The sequence below is a fragment of the Benincasa hispida genome, chromosome 5 (assembly GCF_027475165.1).
Source record: "Benincasa hispida cultivar pf3 chromosome 5, pf3_genome.v1.1, whole genome shotgun sequence".
NCBI lineage: Eukaryota > Viridiplantae > Streptophyta > Magnoliopsida > Cucurbitales > Cucurbitaceae > Benincasa > Benincasa hispida.
Window position 1 is genome coordinate 35,397,254 of NC_143482.1, and position 19,119 is coordinate 35,416,372.

At 29.8% G+C, this 19,119-nt stretch overlaps 1 long non-coding RNA gene across 1 annotated transcript; it reads left to right on the plus strand.

The window, feature by feature from the left end:
* The first annotated feature begins 733 nt into the window (after nucleotides 1–733).
* Nucleotides 734–4,102, plus strand: LOC150036065 (uncharacterized). The gene is made up of 3 exons (XR_016529665.1): nucleotides 734–834; nucleotides 3,342–3,420; nucleotides 3,951–4,102. It is a non-coding gene; the product is annotated as an uncharacterized LOC150036065 (long non-coding RNA).
* Nucleotides 4,103–19,119: the final 15,017 nt, after the last annotated feature.

Below are 19,119 nucleotides of genomic sequence, written 5' to 3' on the forward strand. Positions count from 1 at the left end.
GATCATCTATCCCTACAACCGAGTTAGCATCAGAGAAGGTGGTAACATTTAGTGTAGGTTACGTTGAATTAAGAGACCATGAGACATGATGCCTTTAAGATACACCAACACTCTTTTAATAGTAAGCTAATATGTTTTAGTTGGAGCTTTTAAGAACTAAATGAGTTTATTGACAATAAAGGTGGTGTCAATTCTGGTGTTGGTAAGATCAAACTGGTCTTCACATCTAGCAAACATGTTTTTACACTAACAAGCCTCAATTTCTTTCTCACTCTCACTTTACTTTTTTACACATGCAGAGAAGGGAGAAAAAGACTCTTGCGATCAAGAGAAGGAGATTCTTGAAGAAAAAGAAGAATTTATAGAAAGAAATACATCATGGAGAAGAAGAATTGAGACCAAGGTTTTTATTGTGGTTTTAGTCACTAAGGACCTACATCCACTACGCTAGGAGCATAAGTTTATTTAAGAGAAAATCAAGAAGAAATTTTACAACTCTCACAAGATAAGCGTTCCCCTCTTTTTCTCTTTTTACAATTTTCATTTTAAGTTAGTTTTATGAGATGAGCTCTTCTTTTTATAGCTAATATTTGCTTCAGCTTTAGTTACAAAAAATTCCTAATTGGTTTTGTTTCATAGAGTTCTAATTAAGAACTATACTTTTCAATTCTCCACCTTGAAAGAATAATAGTTGATTTATTTGTCTCATCCCATTTTTTTTTTTTTTTTTTTTTTGGTCTTTATTCAAAGTTGTAGAATCCAACCAACTCGAGGTAGTATTTGAACTTCACTCAAGCTAATGGTTTTGTCAACATATCTGCAGTGTTGTTTGTGGTATGTACTTTAAGAATTTCAACATCTCCTTTTTCAATTTGATCTCTTACAAAATGAAATTTAATATCTATGTGTTTTAATCTATTGTAGAATTATTGATTCATAGACAAATGAATGGCACTTTGGTTATCACAATAAATCTTTACTATTTTTTTTTATTAATTCCATAATCTTTTAGTAAGCGCTTTAACCAAAAACCGTCTTTAGTAGCTTCTAACAAAGTTATAGATTCAGCTTCTATGGAGGATAAAGCCACAACCAGTTGTAGGTAGCCTTCCAACTTAGAATATTTTCTTCAAGTATAAAAATATAATCGGTCAGTGACCTTCTCTTGTCTAGGTCCCCAACTTACTCAGCATCCATAGACCCATAGATTTTATAAGGCTTTGTTTCACAAGTTTTATATAACAACTTGGCTTCTTGTATTCCTTTAAGATATCTATATTTCGTAGCCTTCCAAGTTTCTTGCCCGATTTTTCCATATATCGACTCACGAATCTAGTACAATATGAAAAATTAGACCTTGTACATATCATAAGATACATCAGACTGCCAACCACCTAAGAATAGGGTATCTTTGACATATAGTTAAGATGTTCTTCTTCATTTTCTATAGGTTAATTCTCGGATGAAAACTTAAAGTGTTGTGCTAGAGGTATTGCAATTGCTTTGGATTCTAGCATATTAAACCTTTTTAGAATTTTGCTACAATAATCATACTGACTAATAGTTAAAATGTACTTTTCTCTATTTCTAGAGATTTCAACTCTCAAAATCTTCTTGGACTCACGAAGGTCCTGCATATCAAGTTCTTATTTTAGGGAAGTTTTAACTTTTCTGAGAACTTCCTTCGATTAATTTGCAATTAGCATGTCATTCACATATAGTAATAGAAACATAGTGTTGGTAGTGTTGGTATAGGAACTTGAGTTAATATAAGCAGAACTATCATAAAAACCACTTAGGAATTTTATTTTAGTCATGGAATCATCAAACCTTTTATATCAACATCATTGAGACTGCTTGAGTCCATTAATGGACTTTCTTAGTAAACACACATGATCTTCTTTACCTTTTTCTTCATGAATCTTATTGATCTAAATGATAATCATTTTGATCAACTAACGAGAGTAACATTCTTATAGTGTTTTTTTCACAACTAGAGAAAAAAAACTTAAGTATAATATATTTCCTCTCTTTGTGTGAAATCTTCTACCACTAGTTTAGCTTTAAATGTAGGTGGTTGTATTCTAGAGATTTCATATTTAGTTTATGAACCTATTTGCAAGATATTGTCTTATCTCCTTTAGGTAGATAAATTGATTCCCATGTTTTATTTACTGCCAAAGATGTTATTTCATCATGCATTGTATTTATCCATGATCAACATCTCTACAACTCACTGCATCATTAAAGGTAAGTGGTTTTTACTCATTTAGTTTAGTCATGACATTTAGGGCTACATTTACATAGTTTGCTTTAGATGAAGGTGTAATTACCCTTTCTTCTCTACTTCTAGCTAAATTATTGTTTGTGAGGTATTATTCCTCATGAGATTCATTATCTTCCGTGTCAATAGGTTGTTAGACAGTTGTTTCTACACTTGAAACAATTAATGTTAATTGATTTTCTGAATATCTTTAATCAATTAGAGTCCATTGGTCTTATCTCCAACTAATAGTAATTTTGAATCCTTTTTACCTCAAATCTTCCTCCATATCCATGTTATTCACATCCAATAAAATCCAACATTTCTAAAGAAATTAAATTCCTCTTTAGAGTTGGCACATGCCTAATATTTCTCAATAAAATGATAGAACTATCCTCAAACCTTAAAGAAACCGATCCTATTCTAGTGATTTTGCAAGAGTTGTCATTCCCCATTTAGACTAAACCTCCATTCTAGTCTTTATAGGTTGTAAGCTAGCTCTTCAAGGATATCATATGAAAGGTACATTCAAAATCTAGTACCCAATTGTGTGTTTCATTGGCGTCCTCCCTATTTGCATTGAACTGAGATGTTTTAAGGGCATCAGAAAAAACAAATGAGCTCTGTTCAGCAAATGACACTTTAGCTTTAGATTCATTTGCTTGTTTTTCCTTTCGTTTTTTCTGATTTTATTTATTTTTCAAGAAAAATAATCTTGTCTTAAATGTCCTATCCTACGACAAAAATTGCACTTTAATTTGCTCTTTTCTTTCTTATTTATACTTTCTTTATGTCGATTCTTAGTTTTTCCCTTTGAGAATAGTCTTTTCCCATTGCTTTGTTCTTTCCTTTGAGATAAAATTTCAAATTCGCTAATCTTAATGTCAGAAATCACAATATCTATTGTGATTTTTTCTCTACCATGTTTGAGAGCTGCATTTACCTCTTTATACGTATCAGACAAAGAATTTAGTAGAATGACTTCACCAATTGTGGCCTAAAATTTTTAAATTCAATTGACAACCTCTTGGATTCACTTCAATTATCTGATGTAGATTTGCTTGAATTCATTTTGTAGGTGAAGAACCTTATCGCACATATACTTGATTTGAAAGATTCTTTGACAAGTACAATTCGTCAAGTTTATACCATATTTGGTTAGTTGTTTCTTAACCTATGACCTATCTAAGCACATTATCACCCAGATTCATAACAATTGCTCCATAAAATACACTTTTCATCCTTTCTTTCTCTTCGACTGTCATTGTTGTATGAAGTTTTTTAGGATCATAAGAGCTTTAATAGCACATTATCACTCAGATTCATAACAATTGCTCCATAAGCTGCACTTTTCATCATTCCTTTCTCTTCGATTGTCATTGTTGTAGGAAGTTTTGTAGGATTCATGAGGGCTTTAATGGCCTTTTTCTGGTCAAGAATAGCTTTTATTTTAGCCTTCCATAATACGAAATCTCCCTTTACATCAATTTTTTCTATGTCGTAGCTAGCAAATGTCATTTCTTAATCAAGAAAGTAAGCTTTGAATTTTTCTTGAATTTTCAAAGCTCTAATACAAATTTGTTGAGATTGAAACGTGTAGTGAGGTTATTTTCACACATAATACACGTTTTTACACTAAAAAGCCTTAATTTCTTTCTCACATTCACTTTACTTTTTACACATGCAGAGAAGGTAGAAAAAGACTCGGGCGATCGAGAGAAGGAGATTCTTGAAGACAGAGAAAAAATTGTAAAAAGAAATACAAAATGAAGAAGAAGAATTGAGACCAAGGATTTTAAAGTGGTTCAGTCAATAAGGGCCCGTTTGATAGCATTCTTGTTTCTTGTTTCCTGTTTCTCATTCCCTATTTCTTGTTTCCTCTTTCCTCTTTTTTTAGAACAAGAAACATAAATATGTTTCATAACTATTCTTGTTTCCTGTTTCTTGGGAAAAAAAAAAAAGAAACGAAAATAGAAAGTTGTCTGATACTATTTCTTGTTTTTCGTTTCTTGTACTTTTTTTCTATATTTTATAGTTTAAATATATCTAATTATATAAAATAAAAAAACATATAGCATGCATATAAAATATAAAAAATAATTATCAAATATTTAAACTATCGAATACATATAAGTCCGATGTAAAATTAAAATCAATAATATAATTATTTCTATCTTTCATATTTTGTTAAAATTTGATTTATAATATTATTTCTCACTAAACGTGATTTGTTTTAAATTTTAAATGATGCAGACTCAAATCTAACTCAATTATATTATTATATAAATGTCATGGTTGTAAAAATATTAAAATGAAACTAAATGAATATCTTAGTTAACAAAATTTATATTAGTGTAAAATTATAATTGGTTTCCTATATAAGAAAAACTAAAAAATATAAATTTAAAAAATTTAAAATTACATATTGCAAAATTTGAAATTAAAAATTTTTAAAATATTTATATATACATATTGAAAAGGAAAATTATTTTAAATGACAAAATTGTTGAAAATATTTTCAAATAATAGCAAACTATTACAGTAAAATTTTGCTATATTTGTAAATATTTTGGTTTATTTTCCTATATTTGAAAACAACCCTACTGAAAATATGAAATTTGAAAATAAAAAATAATATATAAATCTAAATATTTGAAAATTCAAAATTCAAAATTAAATTTTCTATATTTGTAAATATTTTGGTTCATTTTCCTATATTTGAGAACAAACTTATTGAAAAATTTGAAAATAAAAATAATATATAAATCTAAATATTTCAAAATTTAAAATTAAATTTGCTATATTTGTATACATTTTGGTTCATTTTTTTATATTTGAAAATAACCCTAGTAAAATTTGAAATTTGAAAATAAAAATAATATATAAATCTAAATATTTGAAAATTCAAGATTCAAAATTAAATTAACATATAGATATAAAAATAATAATAAAGAAAATAAATATAAATAAAAGAAACAAATATAAAAAAAATATATAGAGAAAAGGGAAATATAAAAGAAAGAAAGAATAAAATAAATATAAATATAATAAATATTAAAAAAATATAGAGAAAAAGGAAATATAAAAGAAATAATGAAGAACATTAATATAAACAAAAGAAATATAAAAAGATATACATAAAAGGGAAATATAAAAAAGGAAGAAGAAAATAAATATAAAAAATATAGAGAAAAAGGAAATATAAAAGAAGAAGAACATTAATATCAACAAAAGAAATATAAAGAAATATAAATAAAAAGGAAATATAATAGAAAGAAAGAAGAAAATAAATAAATATAAAATAAATATAAAAAAATATAGAGAAAAAGAAAATATAAAAGAAAGAAAGAAGAAAAGAAATAGAAAAAATATAAAGAAAAAGGAAATATAAAAGCTATGAAGATAGATATAGATACAACTATACGACACGGATATGATTAGATATGACGATTCTTCAATTTCTAAAAAACTAAGATATGGATATCTATGGAAGCATCATTTTTTATATATCTTTTAATATACATATATTTCTAAAAAAAACGAGAATACTGATACGTTGAAAATACATTTTCTTTTTTTTTAGAAAAATCTAAGATATAAATAAATTTAACATACAAGTTAATAACAATAACACAAAATAAAATACAAATATTGAAATACCATACAAAAAAAAAAAAAAACAACAACAACATCTAAGATGTTGAAGTACAATAATTAATAAAATGCAATAGAAAATTGACTCATATTCCAAAGAAGAAGAAGATTAGAGGGAGAAATATGAAGATAAATGAAGAACTTCTTCATTGAATTGTTGAAGATATCCAAATGGTTTATATTTTGGAAGATATCCAAATGGTTTATATTTTGGTCGACTTTGTGGGAGACTAAAATGTGAAGATGGAAGTTAGATGATTCTAGTCTTAGATTTGGTCCATTATTTTTTTTTTCTTTTAGTTTTAGACTCGAGTAGTGAGCTTTTCAATAGTTTGCCTAGTTTTAGATTGGGAAAGATTACTTGAGTTGTTTGTCTTTTTTCTTTAAAAAAAAAGTACGCGTAGAAATAGATACGTCAAATCGCAATTTATGAACACCTTTAAATAAAATAGAAACGGAAGAGGAGAAACTAGTTTTTGTAGTTTCTCAATTTTGACCTCATTTTAAGAAATATTTCTCAATAAAAAACAGGAATGATTATCGAACAAGTCTATTTCTGAAACAATGGAGATTATCAAATAGGCCCTAAGGACCTACATCCACTATGCTGGGAGCAGAAGTTTATTTAAGAGAAAATCAAGAAGAAATTTTACAACTCATAGGAGATAAGTTATTTTCTCTTTTTCTCTCTTTACTATTTTCAGTTAGTTGGTTTTATGAGATGAGTTCTATTTGTAGTAGACATTTGCTTTAGCTTTAGTTACAACAAATTTCTAACTGACTTTGTTTCACAGAGTTTTAATTAAGAACAAAACTCTTTAGTTCCGATAGATCTTTTAATTAAGACTCCATCATTGGTAAACTATTTGAGTAAATCCATGTAAGAGCAACAATAAATTAAGTTGATCATCATTTGAAAGAAAAATCTTCAGTCTAATGCAACGAAGTAGTAAAAATTATAAGAAGAATTCCAAGTCGTCTCTCTAAAGAACGATTTTTCAACAAAAATCTTAAATAAAAAAATTCCTCAAAATTGCAATTGTAATAATCAAGTAACCGAAACAAAATGTTTTGATGGGTTTCCAAATTTTAAAGATAGAAGTAAAAGATGAAAATAACTAAAATTCAAATATGAAAAAAGAGGGATTTAAACACGATCATGCCTAATTTCAGGAGTATATCCTAATATGTAAATATAAATTGGACCAATCATACAATGCACAAGATAAATTGAATTTTACACCTATTCGACCTTCTCTGGAGAACCTTTAGGAAACTATGTCATTAAACTTATATTTCTATGGCTAATGTAACTTAGGTGATTTAAAACATAATCCTTTGATTTTATATGTTTGGCTCTATTTCTAAGGTCAAAAACAAGGATTTATGCCTAAGCTCCTCTCCTATATTATTTTTGTTTGTTAAAAACTTGATCTTACCCTTCCAGTATTGGACAAGATTTTCAGTACATTAATTAATGTGATCAATCTAAACTAATAATAAAATTATAAATATCAATAAAAGCAAACTTAATATTGAAAAATTAAGTTCTAATTAATCTTTTTTGTATAGGACTTCTACTCCTATATTTTTAGTAATCACATATTTCAATCCCAACTATTAAGTTAGTTCATATTAAAAAGATAAAATAGAAAATTGAATTAGAGAAGATGGACATAATGCTAGACGAACAAAAGCTAATAAAGAAATAAATAACAGTAATAAATAAATTAAATCTAAATGTAAAACTTAAATGACAAAGAAATAACTCAACATAGTCAAACTTAAAGAAGGAAATTGCAATGCATAATTAGGAATCATTAGTAAGGAAAAAGGTACAAAATTTCAACCAAAACAATACATTATGATGCTAGAAATCAGTGAAGAATTAAGCAATGAATTCTCCTCTTGGATTCCAAAGTTTTCAAGTGACAATTCAACCTTATCATTCCAACTTTCGTATGAAAATGGATTAAGAAAGTAGATCGGGAAAGACGAATGCGAACATAAAAACAGAAACTTGAACTAACAATACGAATCTTGAAACGAAAAACAAAACGTAATGTAAACGAAAAGATTACGACTGCTGAAAATTAAATTACAGAACTTTAAAGTGCAAAAATAGAGGCAGAAAATTAACTAAATTCTAAAGAATCAACCCACCCTTCTCAATCTGAATCAATTACTAGTTCTTCTTCTCGTTTTAGCTCACTTTCTCACTATTTTAGTAGGTTCATTTTCCCGTAAGCTCTCCAGCTCTGCTCTACTTCTTACTTTGATTCTTGGTCACTTTCTCGCTCTTGCCCACATGGGTTCATTTGGCATCTAAATAAACTCAGTTTGTTGCTATCGATCTTCATGCATTTTGAAAGAAAGAAGAAATAATGTTGATCATTGTTTGTTGGTGATGAAATACAGAGAAGATATCTAGTAAAGAAGAAAGGGAGGGAGATTTAGAGAGAGAAACAGAATAAGAGTTGAGAGAGAGAAAACAAATGAAATATTTTTAATAAAAGGTTTGAAAAGGGATATATAAAAGTCAAATAACCTTTTCGCTCAATTTTTAAGGTCAATGTATCAAATAATCCACTTTGAAACTAATAACGAATCTAGCACAATCTAACTAAAATTATTTGAAAATTTGACACAATTTTAACTTTTATTGTCTGCATGCTTGTTTCCTATTGTGTTTACTACTAATGTATCATATCAATAGAATATATGGTATATACGAATATCTACTTTATTGATATTAGGTGATTTCTTCCTTGTTCACGTTCTCATAGATCTATTATAGATGGCTCTTATTTTTACCATCTGTTGTGGTTATTTGCATATTCATTTATCATTAAGTCTATCATTTATTTGAAATTTTACACATATTGTTTTTATCCATGATTAAGGATGCTCATGTTTTATAAGGTTTATCATTGATCTATGGTAATTAACTTTTGTTTTCTATTAATAATTGTTTGTATATTATTTTTTATGAATATGATTTATATTTGTTATTTATCCATAACTACTAGCATGTTCCTTTACTATTACATACATATTGTTAACCACTATCAATAGAATAAAATAACACTGTAAGTAACGATTCATCTAGTTTTGTACCATATGTTGTTTGTATGTCAAAAGCACATAAGAAGTGCTTTCTTTACATTTTATTTTGAGGTTTGTTTTGTTAGATTTGGTGTTGTTTGCTTGTATTTTTCAGATATTGAGCAAGAAAATTATATTTGAGAATCAAAATAATCAAATCATGCCAAAACTCCAAGAATTAATGAAGAAAAACATGAACAATGGCAAAAGGAAAGGAGAGCATTTATATCTTCCTAAAGAGCTATCTTTATTAGCCTACATCATGTTAGTTCTTATGTATTTAACATGTTATTGAATCCTTAGACGGTAAATTGAATAAATGAGGCCATCAAGACATTCTAGGTGCAAAACGAGTCAAAACAAAACACTTAGCAATAGTCGGGAGTAAAGGAATCGAATTCTTTAGCCAAAGTGCATGAACGTGTGTGCTTTCAAAATTCATTTTTGGAAATCGTGAAAAACATAGAAACATAAAAAAAAAAACAAGATAAACATAAATACAAATAAGCATAATTTTACAACGGAAGAAAAGACTAACTCTTGAAGACAATCTTCAATGCTTTTCTCTCCATGTCATGAATACTTTATACCACGAATATCTCTCTCAAACTTCTCTACACATACCCCAACAAGACACCATCGCTGGACCTAATTGAGATGATGGAATCTTTGGAAGAAAAGAACTTTACAAAAGAAAAATTTGTTGTGAAGTTCTTTTGAGGGAGAGAGATTTTTATGTGCAGAGAGGAAAAAATTGTAGAGGTAGTTCTTCACCCAGAACAACGTATGAATTTTTTGTTTCTGTAACTTAACAAACAATTAAGCCATAGAGATGGGGAGTTATAACTCCCTACCAACATACATAAGATAACTCCTTATTTGATTTATATATTAAATTACATTTAATAGGGAGTTATAACTCCCTACCAACATACATGAGATAACTCCTTATTTAATTTATATATTAAATCACATCTGATTTATAACTTAAATAAATAAATAACATTTAATTAATTAATCAATAAAATAAATAAGATATATTTAACTTAAATTATATTTGAAATCATATTCAAATATATTCCTCTCTCATAACCTATAGTTTAAATATGAATCTCATTCTTATTTATTTTAACCTATAGTTTCTATATGAATCTCATTCATATAATCAATATTTGAATCTTATTCAAATATATATCTTTCATGTAACCTATAGTTTTAGTACGAATCTCATTCATACTAATTTAACCTATAGTTTTAGTACGGATCTCACTCATATGAATTTAACCTATAGTTTTAAGATGAATATTTGAATCCTATTCAAATATTTATCTCTCTCATATAATAAAGTATAATTTTGAATCTTATTCAAAATTAATTTTATTTATAATGTATCCATATACATTAAGTTTTATCTTATACAATTAATTCTCTTATTTCATCTGTAAAATTCAAATGAATCCAAAGTAAATTGATTCTTGTTTTATCTTTAGTGAGCTGGTAAAGAGACCTTATGGACCTACAAATTAGAAGCTCTAATGATATGAGATTAACTAATTAATCAACATTCATTAACTATATGTCACTCCACTAAAGACCCACAGTTGCACTCTTCGCATTGTAGATATATTTTTATGTTCATTGATATAACCAATCAACAGTAAGTCGACCTTTCACGAATCACTTGTAATTAAAATTAGGTCAAATTACCATTTTATCCCTATAATTACATCTAAATCCTTAAGTACCACTGATCCTCTAATGAACAACTTGTTTATGGTCCTACCATAAACAAAACCTTCTCGGACCAGTGAGAAAGAAGGGCCCCATTGTTCATGACCCAGAGTCAGCACTTAAGGGAGCAATTCATTTACTTACCCTAAAGATGGGAAGGATGAATTCCATCTTGTATAGTTATGTTCTCGACTCCCTACTCAAAAAAGATAGGCTTATTTAGTTGGCGAATTTGGCCACTCTCGTCTGTAAAGATCAAAGGACTACCATCATAGACATGAGTTCATAACTCACTCAGGATTGAGATCGAGTCACTTATGCTCATCATATGAAATGTTAATCTCCTCAATAAATGGTGTTATAAAGGGAGATTAATCATTTTTCAATCTAATCTTATACAAATTTTTTATATAGGATGCCTCTACTCGCATGTGACATATTTGCACATGAATGATTAGGATCAAATCATTTGTAGTACTTTAAAACTCTTGTAACAATTAAAAATTTGGTCATTCCGTAGTGTCACTAGGATAAGGCACCTAACCTTATCCATATACTACAGACCATTTAGGTTATTGTTTAGACATGATCTAATTATATGTCAACCATATACATGTTTAAGTTACATAAAATAACCTTGAATCTTTCTTTAATAGATTACTGCATATATTAAATAATCAATATTTCGAATAACATATAATTATGAGGCTTTAGGGCATACATTCCAACAATCTCCCAGTTGCACTAAAGTCGGTGAGACACATGCCGGTGAGACTTGTATCTTATGACATACTCTATACCCAACATGCTCTCCCACATGCCTTAGAGCACTAAAGACATGTTCTGTAGTCCTAGATATTCTAAGAGATCCTCTCACACTTTAGCATAGAGAATCCTTTTATATAACGTAAACTGTTATATCAACAAAAACCATATGGTCACCACCATGATTTTCTCTCATTCTGTTATATTCGTACAACTTGGTATTTATTACTATCCTCAAACCTAGTCCTTACACCACATTGTTTGATAAAGTGGAAAGACTAATTTATATTTGAAACAACTCTCAAATATTTATGGATATATCAAGACTATACAAATAATTGCTTCATGAGCAATAATATTGCCTTATAATCCAAATTACACCACTGAGGATAAAACATGGATTTCTCTTAACATTGTATGAGACATTGTATCCCATAAAAGATCAAATCTCAAACTTGATACACCAACGTCTTATTATTCATAAGTTTTAATTTTCAAACACAATGGTCATACTATTAATTTAATTGATATAAGTAGCCAATTGTATATTAAACGGTAATTAAGTCTCGTGTAAGATTTACATCCCCTCAACACTTCCTTAGACATATTAACTTTATTGTAGAACGATACACTACCAGTACTTCATCTGAAGCTACTGCATCAAACATTAAACAATTACTTTGTAAATGTAAGATGTATGAGACAAACTGAACATCATGTCCTCAACATCTCTATGTGGACATTTAATATACAAAAAATTTCAAATCAACTATTTGAAATTGGTCAAATAGTCAATATTTCATACTAACTTTTACTTCATTCATAATGAGTAAATATCAATATAAACAGATAAATACCCACTTTTCATTTTATTGTCTGTAAAAGAATATCTTCATTATTGAAAGTTATGAGATATGATACTATATCAAACCCTTATTCTCAAAGGTTCTAATTATGAGATTTATTTCTCAAATGAACATCACAATTTTGCAAACCTTTTGCAACTCTATCTTTAAAAATTTGCTTGAATTTGTGTAGATGCATTGAAATTCTTTCCATAAAAGAACCAATTCATTTTTACATATCTTATATCTAACAATGAATCAAATAATGCATCAAGACTCTATTATTGTATTGAGAAAATTGACTAATAGTTTATTTTCATCCACTAGTTCTAGCGTCGGTTTTCTTCTTACGCCAAGAGACTTACTTTGAAGATCTCTATCTCCAAGTTCTACACTTTCAAGTCTCTCTTTTGTACATCCATTCATATCCTTTGTGTTTGACCCCATTAATGAAAAGCTACAAAAATCGATCGAGATTAAGTACACTACTTTATCTCAAATTTATGACTTTGACAAACTTTCTTTTTGTCAACCTCTTTCAATTCTAGTCATCCAGTATGACAATTTTGATTTTCAATAAGTCATAGCGAAGGTTTAGTCATCCCATATCTCTCCTACTATTTTTTAAGTTTATAAGTTTTCATCTTGTCATCTAATATGACAATATAGGCCTCAAGTAAGCCTTTGTAAAGGTTGAGTATCTCATAATTCTCCCACTACGATGAAACTTATCTGGTTGACAATTAGAAATTTACTTTTAAATGAAAATAAATGGTTGACAACACTTTGTTAATTATTAAATGCTTTTACTTAGAACTAGTTCATCAACACAACTTAACCTTTTACAGGTCCACAATCTTTCATTTTGACTTTCCAAATAAATCCAATATTCATCATATTAGTACACTATTTATTTTGGACTGTCCAAAAGACCATTTTATAAGCATCTCAAAGATGACCTACATTTAGGTGTACTTGAGCCTTGTGGTGCTCCCACATTTTTATAAGTAAACAGGTTTAGTTTTAAGGTTAAGGAAGCATGGATAATCATGAGGATACACCCACAAGCTAGTTTTCCTTCTTCTTTCTCTATCTTTTAGTTTAGGAACTATTTCATTTGGGTTGTAATTATAGATTGGATGTTCCCTAACCTTCTCTACATCGACTTAAATATTGAAGTTTAGTGTTTTTATAGTTTTTTTGGAGTAAATGTAATTTTTATATGATTTACCTTTATTGAACTTAATGCTACTGATTTACTTCTTTGAATCTTGTGCTATTTTAGATGTATGTTTGTGTATGGATTGACCTTCCCCTCATGAATGTATGTCTCAACTAATTGGTTTGGCTTGCACACTCCTTTATGTCTCAACTAATTGGTTTGGCTTGCACATTCCTTTTTTGTCCATCTACCTTAAATCTAACAAGTTGGAATGGTTGTATCAATGTGTGCTAAGGAATGAGGAATATAATATATCAATAGGCCTTAAAATTCTTGTTCAACCTAGATTCAAGGATAAATTGGTTAATTAATTAGGCTAATCTAATTGCTTAATCACACAATGCAACCCCTAGGTCTTAATACACTTGTTTTAGTTCTAGATGGACACTCTCAAACCCAATAGGATTAATGCACATAGTTTATTAGGGCACTTGCTTGGTTTATCTATCGAGTTAGCAGTTCGTTATGCCAATGAGTTGGTTGGGTTAAGTAGGTCATTGTGCATGCGTAAATCAAATGCATGTTTAGTTAAATAAACATCAATAATTGGAATTCTGTTGGAACCCTTGCTCCTAGAACTAGATTTTCTAATTCAAAGTTACATTGACCCGCTTTATCTCCTATTTTCATATCTTTATTTCTACACAATTCAATTCCACAACATTGCATCCTACGGCACCGCAGCACAACAATACTAAGTTATGTATTTCGTGTAGCATTGTAATTATCGTATATTTACAAATAAATATAATGTTATAATCGTTTTACCTGCTATTAGAGAAGTTGTCTTTCCTAGGGCACATTGCCCCTCTTAAAATCTATCAATCACATAGGTGGTGTTATATCGATTTGGGCTACCAAGCCTTGTGTTCTATTATTTAGTTTCTTCATTTATGATCTATTTTATATTCTACGAATTGTTGCAAGTGTAACATTATGAGTCAGACTACCCTTCTTTCAATTGGTATCAGAGTGGATCCCATTATTTCTGGTGTTTTTTATATGTGATTCTTCAAATGAAATCAATCAAAGAAGGTGGATTTACCACAAGACCCTAATACTGAAGAAACTTGTAAAGACCCTGAGTAGAAATGTGGATCATCCCAATTTTTAATATTTTACATAACGTAAAATTACATTATAAAATTATGCAGGAAATAGTTCATAGCATGTCACCATAGAAAAAGGAAATAAGAATAGTAAAATTCTAAATCACCACGAATGAAAACGATCACAGATGGCCACGTATTGTCACAAACTAGAAACCTTCGAACTATGGACACCACTGCAAGAAGCCTTCTATATTCTCTTGAGATGAGAATCACATGACTTATATGGGCTCTGTGAATTTTAGGAGAGGGGGAAAGTTTGAGGGGAATGGAGAGATGAGATTCAGATAGAGTTTTTCTCCAAGAACCCACCCTTAAATTGTATAAACTCAAGAAGAGAAAAAAAAAATTCTTTGTTCTTTTCCCCACACACGCACGAAGTAGAGAGGAAAATGGGGAGAGAGTTACAACTCTCTCTCAAAAATATTTTCAAAAATAAATTAAAATTTATTTTAAGAAACCATTTAATATATATTTATATGATAACCACCTTATCATATAATATATATTAAACTGTATGTTATATAACATATAACCTATAGTTTAATATTGTATCAAATAGAATATAACTTATAGTTTCAATCTCTCATTAATGCATAGTATTTAATATAAATCCCCTTTATATTAAAATTAATTATGTGAATCCAATTCACATAATTAATATTTGAATCACATTCAAATATTTATTTCCTCTCAAATAAATTTTATATTATAATGTATCAAATACATTATAGTAATTATATCATATATAATTAAATCCAATTAATAATATCAAATAAAATTAATTCCATTATTTAATTTCAACAATTCAAATTAATCCAAAATTAATTCTCATTAAATTTCCGTTGAGCTACAGAGAGGACCTTATGAACCTATAGATTGAAACTCCAATGGTAATTGGATAATTAAGTAAACTCTTTAATTAAATTACCGAACTTCCATTAACTATTGGTCACTCCACTGAAGACCAAAAGTTGCACTCTTCGCACTACAGATATATTTTTATGTCCATTTGATATAACTAGTCAACAGGGCGATGACCCTTCACAAATTTCTCATAAGTACAGCCGGGCCAAAATTACCTTTTGGTCCCTGTAGTTACATCTAACTCCTTACGTACCACTGATTCCACTAATAAACAATAATTCATAGTCCAACTATGACCAAATGCCTCTCAGGCCAACAGAGGGTGTGGCCACATTGTTCAAGTCCCGAACTCAGCCCTTAAGAGAGCAATATATCCACTTACCCCGACATTAGGGAAGGAGTGAAGTTTGTCTTGTGTAGTTGTGTTCCCAACTTCCAATTAGACGAATCCCCAAAGTGAATGAACTCTAAAAACTAAAGGACCTTTGAGCTGAAGCGAATCGTACCAAACTCCATTGTAAAAGAACTCAAACATTTACAATCATACAGAAACGATTATTCATTAATGATAACTTACAACATACTTCTTAAGTAAATATAAGGGATCGAGTGATAATACCTTTGAAGAACTCATTCTTCATATATTTCCCTCGATCGTTCAGCGATGCAACAAACAAGAACTTGAACACAACGATCAAGAACTCAAACTCGATCTCTCTCGAACACTATCAACGAGTATAACTCGATTCTCAATCAATCGAACACAACCACTAGCGGTGTGAGAATGCATGAGTTGTGGGCTCTGGATGATTTTGGATATAGGGAAAGATTGGAGTAAACGATCAATTATGCAATCAATCTATCGCATAGACTCGACACTCAATCGTTTAGTTAACGAGTATTATCATATAGACTCGACGCTCAATCGTTTAGGCTCTGTAAAACTATCTTGTAATAAAACTTCTTTTACTCGATACTGAAAATGTGAGACGTTTCAATTGAATGATTTGAAAAACTATTTTTCCTTTTATCTCACAGTTACCATAAAACTGTGTATAACAACCCACTAAGGTCGGTTTTTTTAAAAAAGAAATATTAATTATCATATAATTAATAAATATAACCTATAGTTTTAATATTGCATCATATGCAACATATAAACCATAGTTCTTTTCCTATTTTATGGCATTTAATATAAATCATATTTATATTAATTCCTCCAATCAAATAATGTATCAAATACATCATACCAATTATATCATATATACGTGAATTAATTTAATTATATCATATATAATCAACATAAATAAAACAATTTTATGAGATTAGAAGCTTTTAGTGAGCTAGCAAAGGGACCTCATGAACCTATAGATTAGAAGCTCCAATGACATGAGATTAACTAATTAAACTCTTTAATTAGTTAATCAACATTCATTAACTGCAAGTCACTCACTAAAGACCCACAATTACACTCTTTGCATTATAGATATATTTATGTCTCCATGGATATAACCAATCAACAAAAAGTCGACCCTTAAAAAATTGCTCGTAATTACAACTGGGTCAAATTACCATTTTACCCCTATAATTACATCTAACTTCTTAAGTCCCATTGATCCTCTAGCGAACAACCTGTTTATGGTCCTACCATAAATAAAACCCTATCGAGATAGTGAGAGGGAGGGGCCCCATTGTTCAAAACCCGGAGTTAGCACTTAAGGGGGAGATTCATCTACTTAATCTAAAGATGGGAAGGAGTGAATTTCATCTAGTGTAGCTATGTTCCCAGCTCCCTACTCAGACAAATCTCCAAAATGGTGAGCTTATTGAGTCGGCAAATCTGGTCATTCTCACCCATACAAATCAGAGGACTACCCTCATAGACAAGAGTTTATAACTCACTTAGGATTGAGCTTGAGTCACCTATGGTCATACTATGAAATGTTAATCTCCTCAATCAACGGTGTTATAAACGGTGATTTATCATTTCTTGGTCCGGTCTTATACAAATTCTTTGTATAAGATACCTCCACTCGCATTTCTCCACTTAGAAGGTCAGGATCAAATCGTTTGTAACACTTTACAACTCTTGTAACAATTTCAAAGTGGGATGTATTCGTAGTTCCACTATGATAAGGCACTCAACTTTATCCATATACTACAGACTATTTAGGTTATTACTTAAATATGATTCACTTGCATGTCAACCACATACATGTTTAAGTTACATAAAATAACCTTGGATCTTTCTTTAATGGATTAGTGCATATATTAAATGATCAACCATTATTTCAAATAACATATAACTACAGACTTTAGGACATACATCTCAACAAGGAGTCGAAAAGATAAAAATCAGGCCAAAGTAGCACAATGTTGCATTGTTGGGCGGCTCCACTAGGACAGAAGCTCAACATCAGGCAAGCACTATGACACTTCCTTATGGCGCCACAACACTATCATTTGAATGCGCGAGCAAGAGTACCCATAAGTGCTGCAATGCTCCTAGGCACTGCAGCAAAGTGTCCTTGATCCTTGTGGCGCTCCCAAATTTTCATAAGTAAACAAGTTTAGTTTTAAGGTTGAGGGAGCATGGAGAATCAAGAGGATGTAACCACCAACTATTTTTTTTTCTTCCTTCTCTATCTCTTAGTTTAGGAACTATTTCATTTGGGTTGTAATTATGAACTAGATGTTCCCTAACCTTCTCTACATCTACCTGAAGATTGAAGTTTATTGTTTTTATAGTGTTTTGGAGGAAATGTAATTTTTATTAATGCTATTGATTTACTTCTTTGAATCTTGTGCTATTATAGATGTACATTTGTGTATGGATTGACATCCCCCGCATGAATGTATGTCTCAACTAATTGGTTTTGCTTGCACATTCCTTTCCTGCCCATCTAGCTTAAATCTAACAAGTAGCAATGGTTGTATCAATGTGTGCTAAGGAATAAGGAATATAATATATCAATAGGCCTTAAAATACATGTTCAACCTAGATTCAAGGATAAATTGGTTAATTATTTAGGCTAATCTAATTGCTTAATGACACAATGGAACCCTAGGTCTTAATGCACTTATTTTAGTTCTAGAGAATACTCTCAAACCCAATAGGACTAATGCATGTAGTTTAATTAGGACACTTGCTTGGTTTATCCATCGAGTTAGTAGTTTGTTATGCCAGTGAGTTGGTTGGGTCAAGTAGGTCATTGTGCATGCGTAAATCAAATACATGTTTAGTTAAACAGACACCAATAATTGGAACTGTGTTGGAACCGTTGCTCCTAGAACTAGATTTTCTAATTCAAAGTTACATTTACCCGCTTTATCTCCTATTTTCATATTTTTACTTCTACATTTACCTGTTTTATCTCCTATTTTCATATCTTTATTTCTACACAATTCAATTCCACAACGTCGCACCCTACGACACCATAGCATAGCGTGAGTTACATAATGCAATCCTTGGAGGATTGCCATAGTGCCACACACAACGTTAACACTGTGCGAGAGCGTCGCAGTGCTACGATAGAAATTGTGCTTCCGTTGACTAAA